Source organism: Microtus pennsylvanicus, chromosome 19 (assembly GCF_037038515.1).
Source record: "Microtus pennsylvanicus isolate mMicPen1 chromosome 19, mMicPen1.hap1, whole genome shotgun sequence".
NCBI lineage: Eukaryota > Metazoa > Chordata > Mammalia > Rodentia > Cricetidae > Microtus > Microtus pennsylvanicus.
This window is the reverse complement of record NC_134597.1, coordinates 26,780,843-26,805,523: the sequence shown is the minus strand read 5'-3', so window position 1 is coordinate 26,805,523 and position 24,681 is coordinate 26,780,843. Positions and strand designations below refer to the sequence as shown.

The following is a 24,681-nucleotide window of genomic DNA, read 5'->3' as shown; positions in this document are numbered from 1 at the left end:
CAGCAAGTCTTGTTTGCTACCTGCATAGCAGCAGATCAGATAGAATACAGAATTAAAAACCAAAAATCTTTAAAATCCAGAATGCACAAAGTACTGCACGGCTTGATCACGAAGTAAACCTCACACAAACAGCTTACTGTCAGCCATGGCCACAGACACTGTGCACAACATTGCAAATCATTGGGCTCAACAGGTTAAAAACATTGTATGTGGGGTTCTGGAAGAGAGCAGAACTATTTCGTCCTGGCAGTCTCCTTTACTTTAACTGCATCCGAGGTGATCTCCTGAGCTCTGGCCAACATACAGAGCTTTATCTTGAGGCCCATGGCTTTGGCCAATGGTGGTGGCACGGCATTACTAACCTGCCAGCGTCTGTCCAGGATGTTGCCGGTAGCTGTCCGGAAAGTCCTGGGAGCAGGCACACTCCCACAGGCTCAACATCCAGTGCTGCTCTGGGAACCCGGCCCTGCTTGCCCATGGATTCAGGGTTGGTGACAGTGGTGCTGAAGAAGCCATCCCACTCCAGGCGCCCATAGAGGCTGGCCCAGTGTTTGCGCCCGGTTCCAGTGTGTGGCAGGCACCAGGGGATGAAGGTGTTGAACTGCCTGGCCGTGGGGTTGCAGGACTCGCAGCTTCCATACAGGAACAGACCCCACGCCTGGCACATTCTTCTTCTCATAGAAAGTGTAGCATAGTTTCTGGTCTTAGTACCGTCGCTCGGCAGCACTTCTATATTGGTCAGGTCACGCCAATCTGATCCTGGGAGCAGCGGAATGTTCTGCAGGCTGGCAGCCACCAATGGGCTCATGTCCTTGCAGATATAATCCCCGAGGATGGGCCGGTAGTGTGAGCCTCTCAGCTGCCTCTGGAACAAGGACTGTGGCTCTCCATTGTAGGAGATCTCAGGTGCCGAGGCTCCCTTCTGGATCTCAGGGAGGTCAGACATGGTATCCCGGGTTCGGAAGGGGCCCGAAGTCAACCTGGCGATGTCACTAACAAACTTCTTGTCATCCACCACAACACTCAGTTGGCAGGCACGAGGTGCAAACACATTCAGAGGCTCTGGAAACGGAGGCAGCTTCTCTCCTGGGACTGCAGCCAAACTGATGGCCCATTTCTGCGTCTGTTCCACATCACACTGTCCAACCTACAGCACACCAAAGGTGCACTGGTGGCCCATGCAGACTAGGCAGCAGTGTGAGCTTCAGCACCACGGAGCACTTTAAGGACACCAAGGTTCCTGACATTCTCCCACAGGAAGAAATGCGGCCGGTAGTAATCACAGTCGCTGAGGATGGAGACCACCAGGGAGTTTTTGAACTTGGAGTTAGTACGGGAGTTGAAATGGTTCAGGCCACTGAAACCTTGGCACCGTGGTCCACTGTGGGAACTGCAGCCCCGAGTTGATATCCCTGCCCCCATTTGAGGTGCTTATCTGCAAGGAAAACATAATAAATTCCCTCTGCTTCTCGAGCAGGGAAGGAAGGAATTTTAAGTGCATGATGACCAGTCTTTGATCCCTGCTAGGGTCAGGTTACAGTCCCTTCGCAGCCCCCTCCTCACTTGGTGCCATGGTATAAAACCAGCCCAGCAGACAATAAAAAAGAAGCTGTTCCACCTCAAGCTCGTGCTCTGTGTATTCATTCAATCTGGACACCCTCCGCCGAGACTCTTGGTTCCAGCCCGCGCTGGCGCGGCAGTCCACCACACAGCATCTCCACATCGCCTTTCTGCGGCAGCCTCTGGCCCAGGGAGCTGGTCACCTTGCCAGCCATGACCAACTTAAGAAGCACATTGCAGTCCTCTGTGAACACCATGGAGCCAGGGTTATCCAGCCGAAATGCCTGGGCTGCTGGGTCCCGCATCTCAGTGGCCCACAGCGTCTCAGAGATGCCTGCTTGGTAGAATCCTTCTGACAACCCTCCACAACCAGAAAAGGCAGCTGGAGTCTGCAGCTTGGGCAATTTGATGGCTGTTCTGGGCTCTCTGGGTTCTGGCACCCGAGTCTTTGTCTTTCCTTTATGTGTTAATTTATATGTAACAGCTATCCAGTAAGAAGCCCGAGCCAGTAGCCAAGCAATTATAATTAATGTTAAGCCCCAGAGTGGTTATTTGGGAACAGGCCGGCAGGAGAGAAACCTCCAGTTACATCAAACGAACCCTGGATCATTGTTAAGTTCAGCTTCTCCAATCCTGAATCAGTAACAAAAGGCAGAACTGAATCCCAGTACACTTACTTCTGTCCAGTGGGGCAGAATTTGAGGGTTTCATTTCAAGGAATCATGAAAGAAGTTTGGAAGTTGAGAGCCAACCTGGGAAAACAAAAAATATTAATGGAAAAACCAGCAAAAAAAAAATATGAAGTTACACAGAGGAAGAATTTCTTGACTCTAAGTATGATCGTAAATTGCACTGGTAGGTGACTATGGGGAGACTTCCTGTCACACACACACACACACACACACACACACACACACACACACACACACACACACACACACGTGTGCGCACACGTGCACATACATGCATGCGGTCAGTTTTCACAAGGATATTTGAGCCGTGGAAATTCTGTCCTTCCCTATAATAACGGGATTGCTCTGCCCTCTCCTTCACAGGCATTGACCCCACCCACCTCCTCTACCCCCACATCACTAAAATAAGCAAAGAGAAGCCATAGCCTGAAGCCAATTCTAAAAGGCCTTAGGCAGATCACACTGGTTTTGCATCAGATTTATTGCTGAGTTTCCCTGGCTCCTTCTGATTTGCTTTATTGCTGATTTTAATCTTGTTTGTTTTAGGCTTCTGAGTCTTGGCTGCAAAATACCTAATATACTCTTTGTAGCTGGAACTGTATAAATAAGACACATCACACTCCCACTATGACCTCACTATATCATCCGTATTATGCGGCACCCATAGGTGGCCTGTGTTTGTAATCATTCTTCTCAACTCTAAATTAATACAATGAATTTAGAACCCCCTCCACCTCTCATCAGAGTAGATAACTTAGTGTTCTATTACAATAATAAAGCATTTCTCACTGTAAGAACTCCTTCCCAAAGGCAGTCTATAGGCAATAGCACTAAAGGATGCTATGAGTACAGTTAATAATATTTGTTATTTTGCCTTACATTAAACCACTTTTACGCTACCAAGCCCTCCCTGGATTCTGCGGCAAAATGTTCTGTTTTTCTCGGTAGGAAAGCAGGCATCAGCTCTCCGTGGTCTCACAGCTATCCTCGGAGAAAGTGCAGCTTAAAGCACATGGCAAACACAGGGCTGGAGTGGGTATTTCCACTTCTCATGCGCTCCTGTCCTGCTCCATCTTCCTCTCCAGCAAGCGTGACTGAATTCCGGTGAGGTCTAAGAACAGCACATCGGGGGCTGTGTCTTGTCTATCTGAAATCCTTCCCCTGCTTTTCCTGTGATTGGCACTCAATGAGTGCTGAGCCACCGGACAAGAAACAACATGCGGACTTCTTACCCGAAGCACAGGCCAAGAGCAAAATAAGACAGCACCGTCTCTGAGAAATTTCCCAGGACCAACCAGTAAGGTGGTCATGCAGACACACACACACACAAGCATGCACACACAAACCACCTTTTCTCAGATTTGTAGAAATAACTTGGAAATCTGCAGGTATATGAAAACAGGCAACTGTGGGGGCTGAGGATGTGGCTCAGAGGTAGAGCGCTTACCTAACGTGCGCACAGCCTTATTTTTTTATTTCCACTACTGAAAACAGACAGTCCAATTTTGATGTAAAGATTCTCGAGTTTCCCTTGCCAGCTGCAGTACTCAGAAGAGCAACCCTGCCCCTCTCCTGGGCAGCACAGTCGGGCTGGCCTTGGTGGCACGGGTGCAAGAGAGCAGGCAGGCTGACCAACTCAGTTACCACCCAGTCCCAGACCAAGGGCTTTGAGTTGGCCCACCCTAGCATTTACCGCATCTGGGAACTACTGGAGCAAGTGAAGGGACCAGTCCCGCAGAACCAAAGCTTCAGGAGCTCCATCACACAGGCCAATAGGATATCTGAGAGGAGTCCACCTAGGATCCAGTATTGATAGTATACAGAAGCCAGAGGCTTTGAACCAGTCCGGTGATTCATCGCAATGAACATTTGCAAATAGAACTGTTTGTGCAAAGGGGTAGGTGTACTGTGTGTCACACCACGGCTTTCACTTCGAGATTTTTATTTTATTTGGAGGGGAAGTTGCACGAGCAGAGGACAGATATGTAGGAACAGGGAGATGAGTAAGATTAGAGTGCACGGTGTGAAATTCACAAAGAGCCTCAAGTTAAGAGCTAATATAAACAGACTAAATTAAGAATATGAGCCCCACATCTAGGGGAATAGTTCAGGGCTAGAGATCTTGCCTAGCATGTCATGTGTTGAGCTCTAGGTCCAAGTTCCAGCAGCAGCAAGCAAACAAAACCCCCCAAAAGCAAGAACACAAACTCTAAACTCAAATAGGAGTTCCTGAAGTGGTCATCTAGCCCCCTACCATCCCTCTACCACTGCCAGCTCTAGTCTGTCCACACAGCTAAAGAGTTTCCCATACGGAAAGAGTGAGCTTCCCACACTACTGCGGGTAGTTGATATACCGTTGCTCGCAGCAACTGATCTTCAAACTGAACTCGGCCATAACTGATCCACTGCGCCATTTCCTTCCACTCCCAGCTCTCTCACACCAAGAGCAAAGTGTGTTTGTCTATTCAGCACAGAGGGAGGGATTTGCTTCTGGTGTGTACAGGGAGGAAGGCAAGTTCTGGGTGGGTAAGGTGGGGTGCCCCAGACACCAAAAGAGCTAGTCTCTGAATTTTGTCCTTAGCAGCAACCCCTGTTTTTGTTAAGCAAATCAAGTGTCTGGAAAATACTACAGGGGACTTTAGGAGATAAGTTTAACATATGAAGAAATTAGCCATGTTCAGAATGTAAAGATAACAGATGATTCCTTAACAGGAAGAAGTGAAGGGGCAAGGGCAAGCTTCTGGGCTGTGAGCCGTGTTCTCCTGAGTTGGTGGGAGCTACACAGCCCTGTTCACTTGTGGCAATCCAGGCAACTGGGAGCTAAGGAGTTGTGTCTTCTTCTGAGTTATACTTCATTTAAGATGCTCATTGAAGAATTAAAGAATATTGAATACATTTAACCAACATCCTATTGGAAAATTTAAAGGAATTTCAATGAGTTCTAACCATAGGCTAAATAGAAGTACATTTAAAAATTATTAAAAATGGCATAGGATTGTGCTCAGTTTGTGGAGTGTTTTTCTGGAGTTCATGAAACCCTGGGTTCCTCAACACCACACATAGCCACACCTTTGTAGTCTCAGCACTGGGGACATGGGGGGGGGATTAGAAGTTCAAGGTCATTCATGGCCACACAATGAGTTCAAGTCCAGGCTAGGATGTATGATACTGTCTCAAAAATGAATAAAGTAAGAAAACATAAAAAAATTACATTTTTGGGTGTCTGGGAAATAAAATATGATTTACAAATGAAAGTTTAAAGTGTAAGGAAATTGTTATCCAGCTATATAAAGCAATGAAGTTCTGATTTGTACTACAAAATGGATGTCCTACTATCACACTAAGGCTGCCTAAAGTGAACACAAAAGACAGCAGAGGATTCTTCTGTGTGGAATAGCAGTCACAGGTAGGTTCACAATGATAGGGATCAGACTGGTAACTTGGCAGAGCAGGAGGGAATGGGGAACAGCAACTCAATGATAGTAGAAAGAGAGCCATGGGAGCATCTGGGAAGACACAAAGGATGCTCCACATCGGGAACACACCCACCACCCCTATGCTGTCCACTTTGAAATGCTCTATTTTACGTGAGCTCCACCTTAATTAAAAACTTAAGGAAGGTTAGATTTAGAAAATCAAAGTTTAGTATATTCTATAGCATTTTTTAAACCTCTAGGTGTGTGTATGTGTGTGTTCATGCATGCACATGCGCGTGTGCCCAAAGTATAGTCAATAGCAAGCAAAGCCATCCCACTTTCTTTTAGCTTTAATGTGGACTGTGGGGGCTATTATGAGGGTCACATTCGTGGTTGTGGGTGGGAATGGGAGTTTTGTTCCACACACTGAGATGGTTTACTGCCTCAGCGGGTCTGATTTCATAGTTCTCCAGAGAAATGAGCATTGACTAACACAGATGAAAATGTAACTGATGTGGTTTAGGGAACTGTTTGTTCTTTCCTCCTGCCATTTGTTAAACCTGAACTTGATTCTTTTGCTATGGTCTCTGAAATGAACTCACTGCCAGGAAGGAGTTTCTACAAACATCCTCTGATAAATCTTTAAGTTCCAAGAGTAGGATTTACAGGGAGATTTGATGATGATGATAATGACTTCTTACACAAATAGGTGTGTTGTAATAGGAGCGGCGGGGCTGTGTCCCCAGCACCCCGGCCGCCTCGCTAGCTTATGCCCTGAAATAACAACACACAAATTGTATTCTTTTAAACACTGCTTGGCCCACTAGCTCTAGCCTCTTACAGGCTAATTCTCATATTTTGCCTAACTCATTTCTAATAATCTGCATAGCAACACTAGGTGTGCTTACCGGGAAAGATTCAGCATGTCTGACCTGGCGGCTTGCTCCATCGCGTCTGCTTCAGAGAGCAGAGCTATTGCGTCTGCCGGGGAGAGGGGAGCATGGCGTCTCTGAGCTCACTTCCTCTTTCTCCCAGCATTCTGTTCTGTTTACTCCTCCCACCTATGTTTTAACCTATGGGGCCAAGCAGTTTCTTTATTACTTAACCAATGACCTTCCTCCATCATAGGTGCTCTTTGGTCCTTCAAGAGATGGATGTTAAGTTCACTCTAGGATTTAACTGGAGATGTTTGCTACCTTATCACAGAGAGTTATCTTGGTGATAGCAGGATGGGTTGAGCATTTCTGTAATTTGGGTGAGAACAGAATGAATTCCAAATTAAATCTGCTTGAAAACTCTTCCCAGAATCTGCAGATTGGGACCATCACTTGAAGTGTGAACTTGGGATAACTCCAGCTACACACTAATACTTATTTACAACTAACAGGCAGGTCTGAACACAAGATGATGGCCATCCCGATAAAGGCCAGCACAACAGCAAAAGATGCTCTCATTCTCCCCAGCTTCAGTTGGATTACATTCGCTATCGGAGCTTGATCTGAAGTCTAATTAGGTTAGAGTTGATAGATACAATAAATAAAATACGAAGCATTCAATTAAACTGCAGGTCAGAGCAATGAAGAGGTTTTAGTATAAATATGTTCCGTGTGTTGCTTGCAAGATACTTGGATTTTAAAAACTCTGAAGTCCAACTTTTATTGGCCATCCTATATTTTATTGGACAATCATAAATGTGGTGTCTTTCACACACACACTCACACACATAGAGAAGAGAAGAGAAGAGAAGAGAAGAGAAGAGAAGAGAAGAGAGAGAGAGAGCGAGTGAGAGAAAGAGACTGACTGATGCTCAAAGAAAACACATCTCCCCCAGTTTATGTGATCTACCATGCTAAGACAGCATAGTGGCTCATTTAATCTAAGACCCAACAAATAGGTGAAATAATAGTCTGAAATTTGGGATTTCCTTTATCGTGACTTTCTTCCCAGCCCTCCTGTAAGTCTCCATCTTCTGTGCTTTATAGCTCAGGGATTTCTAGTTAACCTCATCCCCCCCCACTTTGTGGTCATCTTCATGGTTTACGTCCTCTGGTGAACCTGCCTCCTCTCTCTGTTTTCTTATGAGGCCCCTGAGGTTTCATTTTGTTGGAGAGTTTCCTCAACCCAAGCAGAAAGTAAATTAGGACTGTTAATCCACCACAGCCTGGGCCAGGCGGAGGGGAGGAGGCAGCAAATACAGGAAGCAAAAGAAAGGGGGGAAACAGGTTTCATTTGCTGCTGTTTGTCATGTATCGCACAATATGGGACCTGCTGTGCCTGTGGTATTTACTGTAGAAGCGAGCTTTGTATAAACTGGGTGAGCCGCTTGACCTCAATTTTTTTTTTCAGAGTAAATAAAAATAATCTCAACCTAAGACTGCTGGTAAATTCTATTGAAAAAAAGGATATGAGAAAACTTTATAAAATGATAAAAGCCATGATTATAGGAATCATTTTTCCTCTTATTAGACCACAACTAATATAGGCTTTGAGCTCTTTGACAGAAACACTATCAATATATTCTCCTTACCAGCACTTTATCCTCAGCCACTGGTCCAAAAGCATTGGCTGTAATAAGAGAGCTTCATCAAGGTGTATCATAGGCCGCCTCCAGCATAGATCAGGGGACCTTCTGGGTCCCCAGGGTCATTCTCCTTTAGGAACCAGGTGATGATCAAGGAGAAACAGTGGGGGATTTGTTCTTAAGCTACCCCAAGTCGCGAGGAAATTACAACATTTCAGATGTATGCAAAGAAGTAGTCAGGAGTTAAACACCAGGAAACATCTATCAAAACACAAAAGAAGTGACAAGTTACTTTATAATATGCAGAAAAATATGCATTTGAATGATCACCATGAGAGATGTGGGGAGGGCGAGAATACATTTCCAGGTGGCAAGCAAGCGATGGGTGACTTCCTTATTCTTTTACTAAGTCTTCCCAGACAAGAAATTTTAGGGGACTTGAAGATGATTGTGAAGTTCCTTTCTTTCTTTACTTGTCTTTTTGGATTTTTGCCTTGAACAAAGCACCACCATCCTGATGGCTACAGCCATCGTCTTGGACGACCTCCTGCTGTATTTGCTTTGTTTAGGTTTTAAAACATTCTTCTTGTTCTCCCCTCTCTCCAGCTCCGCTGAAACTGTGTCTCAATATCTGCTTCTTTAAAATAACTAATAATACTTTTTAAAAATTATTTGACGGCTTTATACATTTATACAATGCATATGGATCCTATACACCCACCACTGCCTCCCTCCCAGCCTGTGTCCCTTCCAATGCCTGTTTGTATTCTTACAGCCTGTGCATTTCATCCAGTTTTGCAAACCCATGCTACATCAATTCTCCTGTCTCTGATAAAAAGAGACTATGCATCTCAGGAGCCGCTGCTGGAGGCCCCTTGTGGCTGCTTAACACGGCGTGTCAGTGTGATGGTTTGAATGAACAATGTCCCCCATAGGCTCACGCATTTGAACTCTTGGTTTGGTCTCCAGCCCATGGAGCTGTTTGGGGAAGATTCTGGGCGTGGAGGTCTGCTGGAGGAAGTCCATCACTGGGGGTGGATTTTGAGTTGATAGCTACATTTCTAGTTCTCACTCTGCCTCCTATGGGTAGGGTTGAGATGTGATCTCTCAGCTGCCTGCTCCTGCTGCCATGCTTTTCCTGCCATTATGGACACTTAGCCCTCTGGATCATAAGTCAAAATAAACTCTTTCTTCAGGTGCCTTTGGCCATGTTATTTTGTCACAGAAATAAAAAAGTAACTAGTTCAGTTAGTAGTTGCTGCCAGTGAAGGATTAGATCATAGGTTGAACAGATACACACAAAAACCAGAGATTGCTTAAAACGTTTGGTTTAATCTTAAGAAAAGCCACTCCGCCAATGCAAAGAACTCCAATCAAACCAGATTAGACCAAATTAAAATGCCCATGTTTAATAAATGTGGCACTCTCGGGTAGACTGAGGCAGGAAGAGGAGCCCATGCACACACACACCCCCCTCCCTTGTGAGCCTACATAGTCTGTAGGAGTAGTCCTGACCCTCCCTGGGGGAGGTGTCGGAGCTTGGCAGGCTGGGAGTAGGAGTCCGAACCGGGGCAACTCCCGGTGTAGGGGCTTCCAATCATCCCAGACTTCTTGGATATAGGCTGTTAGAGGACTAGGGTGATAGCCCCAACTTAATATTACATTCCAGACTCTTTGGATATAGGGGTATGACAAGGAGCTGGGGTGATATTTATAACCAACATTTTAGGCTCTCTTTGGATAAAGGGGCGCTGGCTACTTCCTGCAGGCATGGAGCGACATGGGAGAGGGGAGAGCTGAGAGTTGGTGCACTCACACTTAGCGAGAGGTGTGGCTGGAGCTGACATCCTGGAGTCCTTAGGCAGCTGCTTTTTGAGGGAGATGAGAAGGCAGGTGGCTAGGAGAAAAAAAAATATTGTTATTATTGGCCCTGTGAAATGGGTCTAGCCATGGGATGGGACACACTAGCAGATAAACCCTGGGTTTTGATAACACTTTTTAGTTGGCAGGTGTTCTTAATCCAGGCGAATTGGTACCAATGGTAAAGGCTCAGGAGCTGTTGCAGGTGTTTGGTGTTGTCTGGGGAGCGCTTTGTGAGTTGGTCTTGGCCCAGGCAACGGGAGTGACCTGTAAAATATGCTTGAAACTGGCTGGGGTCAGTATAGAAGAACTTTAAGAAAACTGGAACAGATTTTAGAAGACAATTAAAGGAAATTAGAAACTCTGAACCTCTGAAGACACACTTGAAACCTGTTAATCCTGGACTATGAAGCCTGTTAAAAAGGCATCCCTGTCTGTATTTTAACAGGAAACTTCATTAAATGTCATGGATGAAGTAATAGGTTAACAGTACCTAGGTTGTCAAATGCCATTAGGCAGATCTGGGAGGGATAAATGAGCAAAAATGAGCCTTTTTTTTTTTTTTTTGGCTATGCAGGCAATTCCAAATCCTCTCCTTAGTCCTTGGAGAACACCAGTCTTAGAAGTAGTGCTTGCCATTAGCTGCTGAGTACAAGAAGCCCAAAGATTTTTCCTGTGGGTAGGGGAAAGATTAGTCTACCTGTCTTGGCCGGGTGAGAAGATCGATTCCCAGAAAGGCATCCAGGAAGCTGAAGAGGTGGAAGGCTGCTTTCTGCTGTGTGTGTTGCTCTGCCAAACCCAGAGGCAAGGCCTAGAGGTGGAAGGTCTTCTGTCTTTTTGGAGGAGCTAAAGGGTGCTACGGAAGCTGCATGTCTGTGTTAGAAGCTCTTGTTAAAATGCCATGCCCTCAGATCTGTAAAGGCACATGAGAACTAGGTACCCTTACCTGTTATTTAAGCTGGGCATATAAACTAAATTTAGACCTGTGTTTTATCCAGTTAGTTATATAGTTTACCAATGCTAGTAGGTAGGTGCAAGAAGATTAAAAGGAGTATCTTGAGCACATCATGAAAACACATTTACACAGACACAGTGTGGCCACATCACTCTGGTAGACAGACAAACAAAACAGTTTTAGAAACCTGTGTTAGCTGACTAACTTAAAAATTCCAGCACAGTTAGGCCTGTTGGGGAAGCACAGCAAACAGCTGGAGGGGGAGGGGAGGGGCAGAGTGTGTGGCAGAAACCACGAGCTTTTGGAGTCTTGTTTAAGTTAGGTGTTGGTGCCAATTTAAAAGGATTTTTTGTGAAAGGCTGCCCAAGAGGCAAACAGCAGGGAGGGGGTGGGAGCAGAGCGGGCTAAGTTGGGGGGGGGGAGAGGGATGAGAACGCTGACAGAGAGAGAGAGAGAGAGAGAGAGAGAGAGACAGAGAGAGAGAGAGAGAGAGACAGAGAGAGAGAGAGAGAGAGACAGAGAGAGAGAGAGAGAGAGAGAGAGAGAGAGAGAGAGAGAGAGAGAGAGAGAGAGAGAGAGAGAGAGAGAGAGAGAGACACGGAAGTGGGGGCGGGACAAGAACAAGCATTTAGAAACTGCGGCCTTTTGGAGCGTTGTTAACTTAGGTTAGATAGCCCCAATTTAAAAGGATTTTGTAAAAGGCCATCTAAGGACCATTTGGGAATGGCTTGGAATCACAAGAAACCCATTTTAAAAGCACATGCCTGTGTGACTCAAGCCTCCGTCAAACAGAGCCCTTGAGTCAAAACGGGGGTGCATGAGACATGAGTGGGGGATGTCTATGGATCAGGCTTCCGACATGGGCCGTGACTTCAGCGGAAAAGCAAATGAGTCACTCCAAGACTCTAATGGCAATGCAGTTTAAAAGGGGAAACTCTCCAAGTGACACTGATCTTGCCTGGTGGAGGGCGTGCATGGGAAGGGCGTTTTCCAGCCTGGCCTGGGCCCTGGGCCTGCGAGTCGGGGACGGGACAGACCCTTTTAGTGGAAAACCTCCATCTGTTTGGTTTAATCTTAAGAAAAGCTGCTCCGCCAATGCAAAGAACTCCAATCAAACCAAATTAGACCAAATTAAAATGCCCGTGTTTAATAAATGCAGCAGTCTGTGGGAAGACACGCCCGTGTAAACCTGAAACCACGTGTTCCTTTTTCTAGCGCCAGCCTAAATAGCCTGTGGGAGTGGTCCTGGCCCTCCCTGGGAGAGGTGTCAGTGCTTGGTGGCCTGGGAGTTGGAGTGGGGACTGGGGCAACTCCCAGGCCAGGGGCTTCCCATCAGAGTCCTAGGTAAGTGATAGACATTAATGGGGGAGCCAGGAGAAGGAGGTCCAATGGACAGCCTAGGGCTGTTTCTTATTTGTTTAGCTTGCCAGTCAGTTTATTGAAAATCCTGGTTGAAGGGTCCAAGGATAAGAATATAAAAATGTAGATTGTAGAAATAGGAATGTAGAAATAAAGAAATATAAAGTTGTAGGCCTAGGAGAATGAGAACAGACTGTTAGCAGCTTCGTCAGTAGCTTAAGGATTAACTATTAGCAGTGGGTTTCTCCGCTTTATAACCCATAGTTCTATTCACAAGGCCAAAGCATCTCTCTGCAAACTGAGAGCTAGCCTATGGATATGAGCTGAGCCAACTTTTAGGAAACATATGACCTCTGGGTTATAAATTTTCCCTGCTATGTGAAACTGGCAGCATCAACAGGGAGAGCACAGGGCTTCAGTAAACACTGCCTGGAAGTACCAAGGAAGACAATAGATTAAGTACAAACACTAGTTTAACTGAGAAACTCTGTTAATGGAGATTATAAAGTAAGGCAATCTGTATCTGAGTTTTACCCTGAGATTGTAAAAATTCCTTTGTTCAGACCTAATGCTTGGTGCCCCTACTATAAAAAGGTGGGTTCAGAAACCGGCCTTTGCCACAGCCTAACAAAATCCATCCCTGGCTGTGGTCTCTGCTAGCTGATAAGCTTTTTGTGCCCCATGGAGATTTTTTATTTTATTTTTTTAAATTTTTTCCTGGATTCTGGTTTCTGGAATAAAGTTTGTTTCTGGTTTATTGGTGGTCTGTCCCTATCTTTGCACGACCCCCCCCCTTCCACTAGACCTAACACTAGCCTCAGTTTGCATTGTAAAACTTCAATTACAAAAATAATAACAATGTGTGGAATGAGTTCTTGCAGAGGACCCGGCTTCAGTTCCCAGCACACACAGGCAGGTCACAATTGTCTGTTATTGCAGGTCCGGAAGATCCAATGCTTCTAGCCTCCATGGATACCAAATACCATGCGGTACACATCCATACACATAAAATAAAAATTTAGGAAAAAATTTTAAAATAAGTAACAAAATGTCAATGCTGGGGAAATTGTCCTGTGGTTAAGAATGCTTGTTGCTCTTTCAGAAGGTGTGGGTTTCATAGTCAGCACCCACATGGTGGTTCACAAGCATTTGTAAATCCAGGTTCAAGGGGATCTGATAACCTGTCAGAGGTCAAAGGCTCCCTTAAGCATTGCACATATAAGGTATGCATGCACACACACAGACAAAATACTCATACATATAAAAATAATATAAACAAATCTAAAACTAAAAATGTCATAGCTGACAGACCAGCTTCATGGGACTTGAGCGTTCTCAAAAAGGACTTAACTGGAAGCCACCCAGCACATGAAACTTGCTCTAGGCTGTAGATCAGTCACTCCTGTTATGGTGAAAATCAAGGTCCCAGGGCATGTGCTTCCTCTCCTCGTGGACTCCTCCAGAAGCTCCTGAGAACAAACAAGTGAAAAGAGACATCTGGTCCACCACGATTTAAAAGGGAAAAAGTGTGACCTTATTTCATCAATATTCCGCCTGCTTCATAAATATTCATTAAAAGTAAAAAAAATGCAGAACCTTTATAAGGGCCGCTCATTCCAGTCTCTCCTTGGAGTGCTTCCTCTGCTTTGTTAAATAAACTTCTGCTTAAAATGACTGTGTATCTCAACATCCCCCTCATAACATGAGCAAAAATAATAAAACATCTAGAGCTATTAAAAACGAAAGCGCTAAGCTTTCATATTTAGCACGTGATCGACACTGACAGCTTGCCTTGGTTCATGACATTCGTTGACAGTGGTGTCCTGGGGAGAGAGGAGTGCTGCTCAAAGCCAGCGAGCTGGCATTGACACTGACCTCCATTCTCAGGCTCTCTCTTGCAGCGAGTTCTGACATGCTGCAATTTGCATGTAACCAGTTGCATGGATTTACGGATTCCCTTATTTAATTTTAATCCACAAAAAAATGAAATGAAGGCTTTAAAATATTCCTGCAGAGACCATGAATTGAGCTGAATTTTAATAATAATGCACAAGGAAACAAGGAGTTGGTGGCACCGAGACTTTTTCCTCTGGGATAAACTGAGTGAGGACAGTGGTGAGCTAATCGAGTAAATGGGATTCTCTGGCTTAAAGATATTTAGCTTCCAACGGCAAGAAAAATTATATGACCGTATTTCTTAGTATATGCATGTTGCAAAAACTAACTACAAATATTTGCAATTATAAGCTGAAAGGAATGTTATCAATAAGAATATGTAACCAGCTGGGTATGGTGGGATACGCCTTTAATCCTAACATGCTTTTAATCCCAGTGCTCAGAAACAGCCAAAACAGATGAAACTCAGCCCAGCCCTGCAACTGCCCTCTCCCTGGCAGCTGTGAGCAAGCCACGGCTGCACACAAAGTCAGTCAGCTAGACCCCGTGGTAGGGAGCTCACCACACACTCAAGAACCTACAAACAAAGAAACACCTTGTCCTCTGGAATTGGAGGCTTTCTCTCTCCCTCCCTCTTGAAGTCCCTATTATTATCTATGCTCCTGGTTTGATACTAGTAACGCCAATATTCCAGGAGCTACATCAGTATTCTAGGAACTAGATAGTCTGTCTTCTTCCCTTCAGGACCCCTGTCATGAGATTTGTGGCAGTTATCTCTTATAATATTCTCATATTTCAGAGCCTCATTATGGCTGGCTATGGCCATGAGCCTATAACCCTCTTAATAGTGTTTTTCTGAAAGGTAATTTCCTACTATCCCCTTTCTCCAAGCCTGTTTTCCTTAGTCATTTCTAACATATATGGGGGGGGGTCTCATAGTCTGGGAAGCACACGTGTGGATCATTCCCCAAATCCACATTCAGTGACATCACACGGATTGCCTGAACTTAGCCTTGATTGAAGGATTTAGACCAAAGACATCAGAAAACACAAGCAGGGAGAGACAGAGATGGACACACAGAGAGAGAGAGAGACAGACAAACAGACACAGAGACGTGGGTGTGTGCATTTGTGTGGGTACATATGTATGTTGACGACCAGAAGTCAGTCTTGGTTGTCATTCCTCAGGACATCAGTCTTTCTTTTTCTTTCTTTCTTTTTTTTTTTTTTGAGACAGAGTCTCACTGGGTGTCTTAGAGTTTCTATTGCTGTGCTGATACACCATGACCACGGCAATTCTTTTTTTTTTTTTAACTATTGTTTTGTCTTTTTTTTTAAACAATTTATTTATTTGTATTTTATGTGCATGGGTGTTTGCCTGCATGTATGTCTGTGTGAGGGTGTTGGATCCTCTGGAACTTGAGTTACAGACAGTTGTGAGCTGCTATGTGGGTGTTGAGAATTGAACCCAGGTCCTCTGGAAGAGCAGCCAGTGCTAAGCCAACTCTCCAGTCCCATCACAGCAAACTCTTACAAAGGAAAACATGTAATTGAGGTGGCAGCTTACAGTTCAGAGGTTCAGTCCTTGGTCATTATGGCAGGGAGCGTGGCAGAGATGGTGCTGGCTACATCTTGATCAGAAGGCATCGGGATGTGAACTCATTATCATACTGAGTGAAGCTTGAACACATATGAGACCTCAAAGCCCGCCTTTACAGTGACACACTTCCTCCAACAAGGCCACACCTACTTCAACATGGCCTCACCTCCTCATAGTGCCACTCTCTTTGGGAACCATTTTCTCTCAGACTATCACACTGGGCTAGGCTGTCTCAGGCCTTCCCAGTGTTGAACTTACAAGTGTATGCCACCGCGTCTGGCTTCTTTCCATTTCCCATTTCCATCTTTATCCAACTGCATAATTATAAAGTATCTTCTCATTTCTATTGCATCAACTCTAGCTTTTCTAACATTTGCTGCTGCACTACAGGCAGAAAAAAAATTTAAAAATTAAAAATATGAGCCAGATGGAGATTTCCATGTGAAAATGTCTTGACTTCCACTGTTTTGAGGAATAAGAATTCATATGTAGCCCTAAGTTTTTTCTGTTTTTAATTGATCCCTGAGACCAGTCCTTGAACAGTGGTACTGGGCTTGGCTGCCATGATTAAGGTACACTTCCACTTGCCTGCACTTCCGGATGGGATTCGCTTCAGGCACCCAAGTGGGAGGTAGCATGATCATGCACCCTTTACCGGTGCTGCAGCTTCCCTGTCTCACCACCTCCTCATGTCTGTATTAAAGATTCCTACCTTTCTAAAATGTTGCTTGCACTTAAATGCTTATATGGTAGTTGAAATGCATCTGGCCCCCATAAACTCATAGGGACTGGCTTTGTTAGGTGATGTGGTCCTACTGGAATAGGTGTGACCTTGTTGGAGGAAATCTAACTCAAAAGTACCAAAAGAACGTGTTAAATCAAGGTCCATAACTTTCTATCCTTCAAGTCTGCATGCCAGCCCTTTGATGCCTCCCAGGTGGCGAATTCCTGGAGTCTAGAACATTTTTGTTTCTCTGTTCTTTCCCTCTCCTTTCCTATCCCCCACCCCCAAACTCACACACAAATACCACAAAAGAAAACAGAATGACCTAAGATACAGTTTGAGGCTATTAAAAATAAGAAGTGAGAGAATGAGAAAAATCAATGGTGATTTTTTAACTTGAACAATAGGGACACCAGCAGAGCTTTTGCTAATTCTGAAAAGTCTGAGGAGGCACACATTTGGGGGTAAAAACACTAAGAATTATGTCTTCAACATTTTATGTTGGAAATGTCAGTCATTCAAGTGAAGCGATTAAGTAGGCAGTTTAAGATACAAATCCATACTTTAAGGAGAAGTCTGGCTTGAGGTATAAATTTAGGACTTAATAACATTAATTTAGGTGTCAAATGAGAGATAACATGTAAAGCCAGTGGTCCAAACTTTTAGTTTTAATATTATTGTGGACGAGATTTCTGCCCCAGTGCCAGATATTTTCTGTTTCACAGACCAGAACTTCTCTTTCTGCCCTGCTTGCTGCCGTCTAGAGAATGTGTCTTAGTCTGTTTTCTATTACTATAAGCTTGGTAGCCTATCAAGTAAAGAGGTATGTTTGGTTCATTATTCTGGTGGCTGGAGCCATACACATCCTGTCAAGGGTCTTCTGGCTGCATCCTAACATGGTAGAGAAGCAAAAGAACAAATAGGCCACACCTATTAAGGGCCAGGGCCTGTGTAATACTGCTTCCTAACAACCTGTTCCTAAGAAACCCAACCCAGTCAAGTAAGAAACCTCAACCCGCTCCCCAGATCCCTAGGTAATGGACCTCCTGATCTAATCATCTTCTATTAGGCTCTATTTCCTAACGTTTCTACTACTCTGATACTGTATATTGGGATTCAAGCTTCCAGAACATGAACAGCCTAAACCACATCTACATCATAGCAAAACATATGTACACAGACATCAGCGATCTCCCTGGTCCTCCAGTTTAGTTCAGTACCATTTGTGCAGCCACTGGCCGCACTTCCAGGATACAAGAGAGAGGAAGAATGAGGAGATCTGTTAGTAGTCCCCTCTGGAGCTTTCTCACAGGTTTCTCTGGTCTTCTGAATTTTATCGCTTTCCTTTTAACTCTTTCTGGCTCAGGGCTCAGCAACTAACACCTCCGCTGAAGCCCTGGCACTGGACTTTCATGGTTCCCTATGGCCAGCTCAGAACTTTGTAAACAATCCATCTATTGAAGGAATGTTCTTCAAATTGTTGGACTCTAGCGTCCAAACACCGAGAAGGAGTCACCCCCAGAGACCATTTCATACACCATAGCCTATGCAAAAGCATGAGGATTTTATTAATTCTGTCATGACAGGGTCCCCCAGCATTCAGGAAGCCGAGGGACCTCGAATAGCGGGTTCAGTCTACTTTTAAAGGGGCCACAGAAGCAAAGGGGGGTTGTTCTTTGACTATTCTGATTGGCTTATTTGAAAGGGCTATTACCAATAATTGACTGGAGAGCTGTTGCCAGATCAGATGAGGTAAGAGGTCATTTTGACCCCGTTTCCCAGGGGACCAAACCAAAGCATACGTATATGGGTAATTGTTCAGGAACTGAGTACGTGCAAGTGTAAGCTGTTAGGTCCTTGGTTCCCAGGGGAGGAGGGGAAGCACTATGGCACAGAGGCTGAGAGGATTCAGAATTGTCAAAAATGGCTTCAGGATTGTCTTAAAGTCTTACAAAATCATCCCATAAAATTCTGCCCTGAATTTCTTCTTAGGACCCTGGATAACACACTCACCTTTCTCCTCTTGGGAATAACAGGGAAACAGCGAGAGCAATGAACAGAAGCACATACCACCCTGTCATTTAAAGCCACAAACAGAACTTCTTAGAAAAGTGGGTAGAGAGCAACAAAAGACTTGGTAATGCTTAAAAGGGCCAAGCATAGGAAGCATCATGTTCTCTGGGTGGCAGAGAAGGAGACAAAGGATAAAAACAGGAAGAAGACTCGCAAGGTTCTATCGCTACCCACACCTACCTGCTCCTGCCCCTTTCAGACCCAGGTACTTCACTCTCTGTGAAGCTCATGCAGTACAGAATATGGAAGCCTTGGCATCCATATACCCAAAGAGTCTGGAATGTTTGGATGGAAGCTCCATCCCAAGCCCCCTCCCCCATTCTCTCCAAACCCTGCTAGAGCTCAGAAAGCATGCCATTAGTGGCTCTACTCTTAGAGGGAATTACTCCACCCCTGAGAAAGCCCAGCCATCAGAGGCTCCACCCCCTGGAGGGCATTAAAAAGCCCCCACCTCGTGGGTTCCCCTCGTGGTCACTTTAACTTTTCCTGGGGCCACTCAGGAATGCTTTGCTCAGAATAAACCTGGATTTATTCATTTGGTTTGATTGCTTTATTATGTCAGCAGAGGCAGATTCCCAATAACCAGGGATTCAATTTAACACCACCAATTCCACCTTAAATTCATTCTGCTTTGGCTTCAAGGTCTAGCAGAATGTTGAGTGACTTAGTTGATGGCTGTCCTGATGCTGTGTGATGCAATAGTGTTTCCCAAAACTCCACTGTCCATGCTAAATTTATGGCAGCCATTCTTTGCCACATTTAGGGTATATTTTTCTTTTCTATTTTAGCATGAGGGGTTTTATATGTTAATCAGAAACAAGGGTTGAATTTGAGAAGACCTTAAAAAAAGCATACATCAATGTCAACTTCAACTTTCTCATTTGTTAATGTAGAGAATTACAAGAAAAGGTCTCCAAATGCTGCTTTATCCTACATTCCAGGGACTAAATCATGTGGGGTGGGAACGGACATTTCCCTGGTAATATATTATTCAGGAGAGTCATTTGCACTCCTGGCCATGTGATTTCTCTTGTTCTATCTGTCTGTGTAACAAGTTGGGAGGCTTTCTGTCTTTTCTCTGTTTCTCAAATAATTTATATGAACTCAGAGTTATCTATTTCTTGAATGTTTGACAGAACTTGCCTATAAATTGCCTGTGATGGTAGCTTTTAAACAATAGATATTTGATTGCCTGTTAAATTATTTTTATAGGCATTGAATTATTCAGTTTTTCACCTTTCCTGTTTACTCAAGTCAATAGGAAAAATTTATATTTTCCTGGAAAATAATCAATTAAATCAATGCTTTCAAATATAATGCTATAAAATTTATACAATCTATTTTAATTTTAAAAACCATTGCTAAAACTTTAGCTTCTTCACTGCTTTTCATTAAGGTTTACCCTGTTCTCTCTCCACACCAAGATGACCTCAAGTATCCCAGCGTAACCTTGAACTCACTGTGTGGTCAAGGATAATCTTAAACTTCTTATCCTTCTTCCTCTGTCTTCTGAGGACTGATATTATAGGTGGGTGACACCACACCTGATTTAGGGGGTGCTGGGGGTCGATCCCAGGGCTTCATGTCTTCCAGGATATCATCCTACCAACTGAACTCTATCCCTAACCACTATTTTTCTCTTTTATGTTTAAAAGAATTTCCAAGATTGTGTTTATTCAATGACATTTATATTTATTTTATTCCTTTAAAATGATTTGTTTTTGTTTGTATTGATCAAGCCATGTTTTATGTTTCATCAAGTTTCTACTTTTTTTAAACAGACTTAATTGACTTTATTTATTTTTATTTTTTTGTATAAAAACCCTTATGTGGTAACCACAAGTAGAGCCTGGATCCTCTGAACTGAGACACTGGTGTGGGGTTTTACAAGATGGCCAGGGAATTTCTGATGAGGAGACTTGGTGAATACACTCTCTTTCCAGAGGTTAGGAGCCAAGTAGCTGTAGGTCTTAGAGATGGCATCAAAGGTGGCCTTGGCCAAGTTGCCCAGGGTGGCAGTACAGTCCCTGACTGATGTGTAGTAGTCATCAATATTGGTCATCATCAGTAGTTTCTTGGACATAGGGATAGAGACGATGCCAGTGCCTCTGGGCACAGGGTTGAGAAGCACAGAGTCACAGAGGCCTCTCTCTTTGCACATAATAGTGTGGGACTTGCTTGTCTTGTTCCCTGTGTAGCCTCTCTGCACAGGGATGATGAAATAATTGGCTAAGATGATGACAGTGGCTACCTCCTTGGAGCACTTAATACCAAGACCAACATGACCATTGTAGTCCCCAGTAGTGACAAAAGCCTTGAACATGGTCCACTGGCCAACCTGCTTCTGCACTGGCATGATCTTTAGAACCTCATCCTTTAGGGATGGCCCCAGGAAAAATCATTAATTTCGGAATTCATAATGGGCAGGGAGAACAGGTAGATCTCTTCCAGGGACTTTATCTTCTTGTCCTTGACTGGGTAGCCCAGCTTGGTTCTGGGGATCCACTCCTTGTCCTTGGCTTTACCTCCACAAGCCCCTAGACCTTGACCACGACCAGAACCTTGACCACATCCCTGGCTCCTAAAACCACTGCCAAATCCACCCCAGATGCCTCCTAATCTTGCCACTCACACCCCACCGATATCATCCACTACTTGTTGTTTTCCTGATGAAAAAGAAGTCAAAATTGTATTTTTATTTTCCTATTTTCCCTCTGTTTTTTTTTTTGTTCTATTTAAGTTTTCAGTGGTGAATGGCTAGTTCTTTTTTTTTAAGTCTGCTGTAATTCTTTTATAAAATTTATTATTTTTATTTTGCAAATGGGTGTTTTTCTTGCATGCTGTCTGTGTTCTTCATGTGTGTCTGGAGCCCACAGAGGCCAGAAGAGGTTGTCTGATCTCCTGAAGCTGGAGTTACAGATAATTGTGAGGCGCCATGTGGGTGTTGGGGATCAAACCTGGGTCCCCCGGAACAGCAGCCAGAGCTCTTAAACCGCTGAGTCATCCCTCCAGCTTGTAGCTCATTTACTTTTGATCTTTCTCATTTTTTAATAGATGTATTTAAGGCTGTACATTTTGCTTTGATATGCCTAACAGGTTTCGACTACCGAGACAATTTGTGGCTACTCTTCTCCTTGCTGTGGTCTACAGGAATCATGCAGTGAGATTTCAGCTGATAGAGCAGAAGGCTGACCTACCAGAACAAATGTGTTCTGATGGAGATAAACCCCAGTTCACAAGGCGCTGGGCCAACCACCTTTTGTTTATTTGCTGATTCTTACAGTAGATCCCTTGTGAAGCCATAAGCACTCTCCCGTGGTGCATGATTCAGCAAAGTATGGATAAGTGGGACAACTCTTCCCCATGTACTGATATATTAGACCCCCCCTACACACACACTCTGTGAGACCTCCAGTGGGAAGTTTAGTCACGCAGTCAATAACCTTGGTTCCCACAGTCTAATCTCCGCTTCTTTCCCTGAGATACATTAGAAGTCACCTCCCTGCCGCTATCTTCTGTTTGGCAGGACATGCAGTCAGGAAAGGAGTCTTTCATACAGATCACATTTGGGACCTTCGAAGATAAAGGGACGTCCAAGCTCAAAGAATTGCCTTTTTTGTGTGTGTGTATATGAACTGGAAACTTTACAGAATAGGATGAGACCAGCAGGAGAAGAATAAAGGAACTGATGCGGAAAAGTATGTGGAAGAGAGTTCATTTAGCCTTTGGGTCTAAGTTCCGCGCTTACTGTGAGTCTTCTGGACTCTGAGGGGACACTGAGACTGGTCCCCAGAGGTCCCGATATCTTTCCAATTTGTAATTTTAGTGTTGATGCATTTTTAAAAGCCAAGAATCATTAAAGATTGCTTAAATAATATTCAGCTATAATACTTGAATTTTCTTCGTGTGTGTGTGCATGCATGTGTGCACGTGTGTGTATGTGTGTGAAACTGTACCCATGCCATGATGTATGTATGTATGGAAGCCAGAGGACAACTCTATATGTCAGTCTTCTGCAGTCTTTTTGACTGCTCCGTGTCAGCTGGCCCTCAAGCTGCAGTGGTCCCCCTGCCTCTGCCTCCCGAGTGCTTCAATTGCACACACGAGCTCAAGTAACAGAAAGTTTTAGAGATTTCTTTTCAATATTTTAAATTATGTCTATCTGTTTGTGTGGTGGAGGATGTGCAATTGTGTGCAGGTATCCAAGGGGGCCAGAGCCATCCGTTCCCCTGGAAACTGAAGTTATAGGTAGTTGTGAGCTATCATGTGGGTGCTGCGCACTGAAGTCTGATCCTCTGCAACACGTGCTCTTAACTGCTGAGCCATCACTCTAGCCTGACAAGTGCAGATTTTTTAAAGTAGCTATTATTGTGCTAAATAAGATGAACTGTTATGTGCAAGATGTAATCACCCTTATGTTCCTATGAGATACAGCATTTTTATTAGCTACTTCCCATGTCTAATGTAAACGTCATCTAAGTTTAGTGAGATTATATATTATATTCTTACTATGAGATATTAAAAGCCTCCCTCTTGTTTTTTTTTCCTATTTGTATAACTACAATGAAAAAGTGCTCTTCAGATTTATTTTTCTTTTGTGACAAAATAGGGCTCCCTAAGCCCCCCACTTCAGTGGGTCTGGAGTGGAAGCTGCAAGAGGGAGATTGGCACTGTGTTTGGGCACTGAGTTGGTGTAGAGCCTCCCAGTAGCTGAGGCCATCCTCTTCCTCTTGTGTTTTTGCTGGGTAGGCAGGTAATCCAAGTACTCTCACTCCTTGGAGGCCATATGACCATGTGGACCACCTTGCTGACTGTAGTCAGATCAACAGTCATTTGTCCATTCCAACAGGAAGTGGAATGACAGCTGAAGAACAGACATTTAGCTTGATAATGTGATTATTGAGGATGATGTCAGTAAGAGCTCTGAAAGAGGAAGATTGGATGTCACTGTTAAAGTCTCAAAGGATAAACTGGTCCTCCATGTATTCCAGGATAGCCTTTAGGTAGTGTCTTAGCTAGGGTTTCTGTTACTGTGAAGAAACACCATGACCACAGCAGTTCTTACAAAAGAAAACATTTAATTGAGAAGTGGCTTACAGTTTCAGAGGTTTCATGGCAAAAAACATGGTGGCATGCAGGCAATAAGAAGTGGTCTGTCTCACCAGGAATAGCTTCAACATAGGAGACCTCAAAGCCTATCTCTACAGTGACACACTTCCTCCAAACAGACTACGCCTACTCCAACAAAGCCACACCTCCTAATAGTGCTACTCCCTTTGGGGGCTATTTTCTTTCAAGTCACCACAGGTGACTCCCTCCCTCCCTCCCTCCTTCCCTCCCTCCCTCTTTATTTATTTATTTATTTATTTATTTATTTATTTATTTATTTATTTATCTTTATTTCAAGACAGGGCTTCTCTCTATAGCCCTGGCTGTTCTGGAACTCACTCTGTAGACAAGTGAACCTTCCATGCAACCCGCAGTTTTAGTGACATAAGTAGATGCAGAGGTGATGCTTTGGTTAGCACCACAGCCTTCAGGCCAGTTTCCCAGAGGGGCAGTTCGTAGATTCATTGGTGAAAGTGATACCATCCATGGACGGCAGTCATGAGACCCTTCATGATGCCCACTTTGTCATGTGTGACCTTGGCCAATGGGACTAAGTTGGTAGTGCAGGAGTCATTGCTGATCCTTCTTAGATAGATACCTTCTTATAGTTACACTTGTTATAGAAACATCATCAAAAGGGACAGAGATGACAGCCCTTCTGCCTTCTCCCTTATACATAGTGGTGAAGACACTGAGGGACTCCATGCCATACTGACACAAACATCACCCTACTTGATGTTGGAAAGATCAGCCTGATGGAAGAGTGAGATAACCTCAGCCTTGTCTGTGCTATAAAACATGCCGTAGTGGAATTGGGCTGGAATATGCAAACCATGCAGCTGAGATCAATGAAAGGGCCATTTTCACTTTGCTAACTAAATAAAGCTGAAACCAGCCCTGATAACCAGCGGCCAAC

The 24,681-nt window shown here is 44.2% G+C and overlaps 2 pseudogenes; both read right to left on the bottom strand.

Annotated features, from left to right (window-relative positions):
• Window positions 1-233: 233 nt before the first annotated feature.
• Window positions 234-4,666, bottom strand: LOC142838245 (DNA (cytosine-5)-methyltransferase 1 pseudogene; annotated as a pseudogene).
• Window positions 4,667-20,481: 15,815 nt separating this feature from the next.
• On the bottom strand, window positions 20,482-24,230 carry LOC142838244 (small ribosomal subunit protein uS5 pseudogene; annotated as a pseudogene).
• Between the last annotated feature and the right edge of the window lie 451 nt (window positions 24,231-24,681).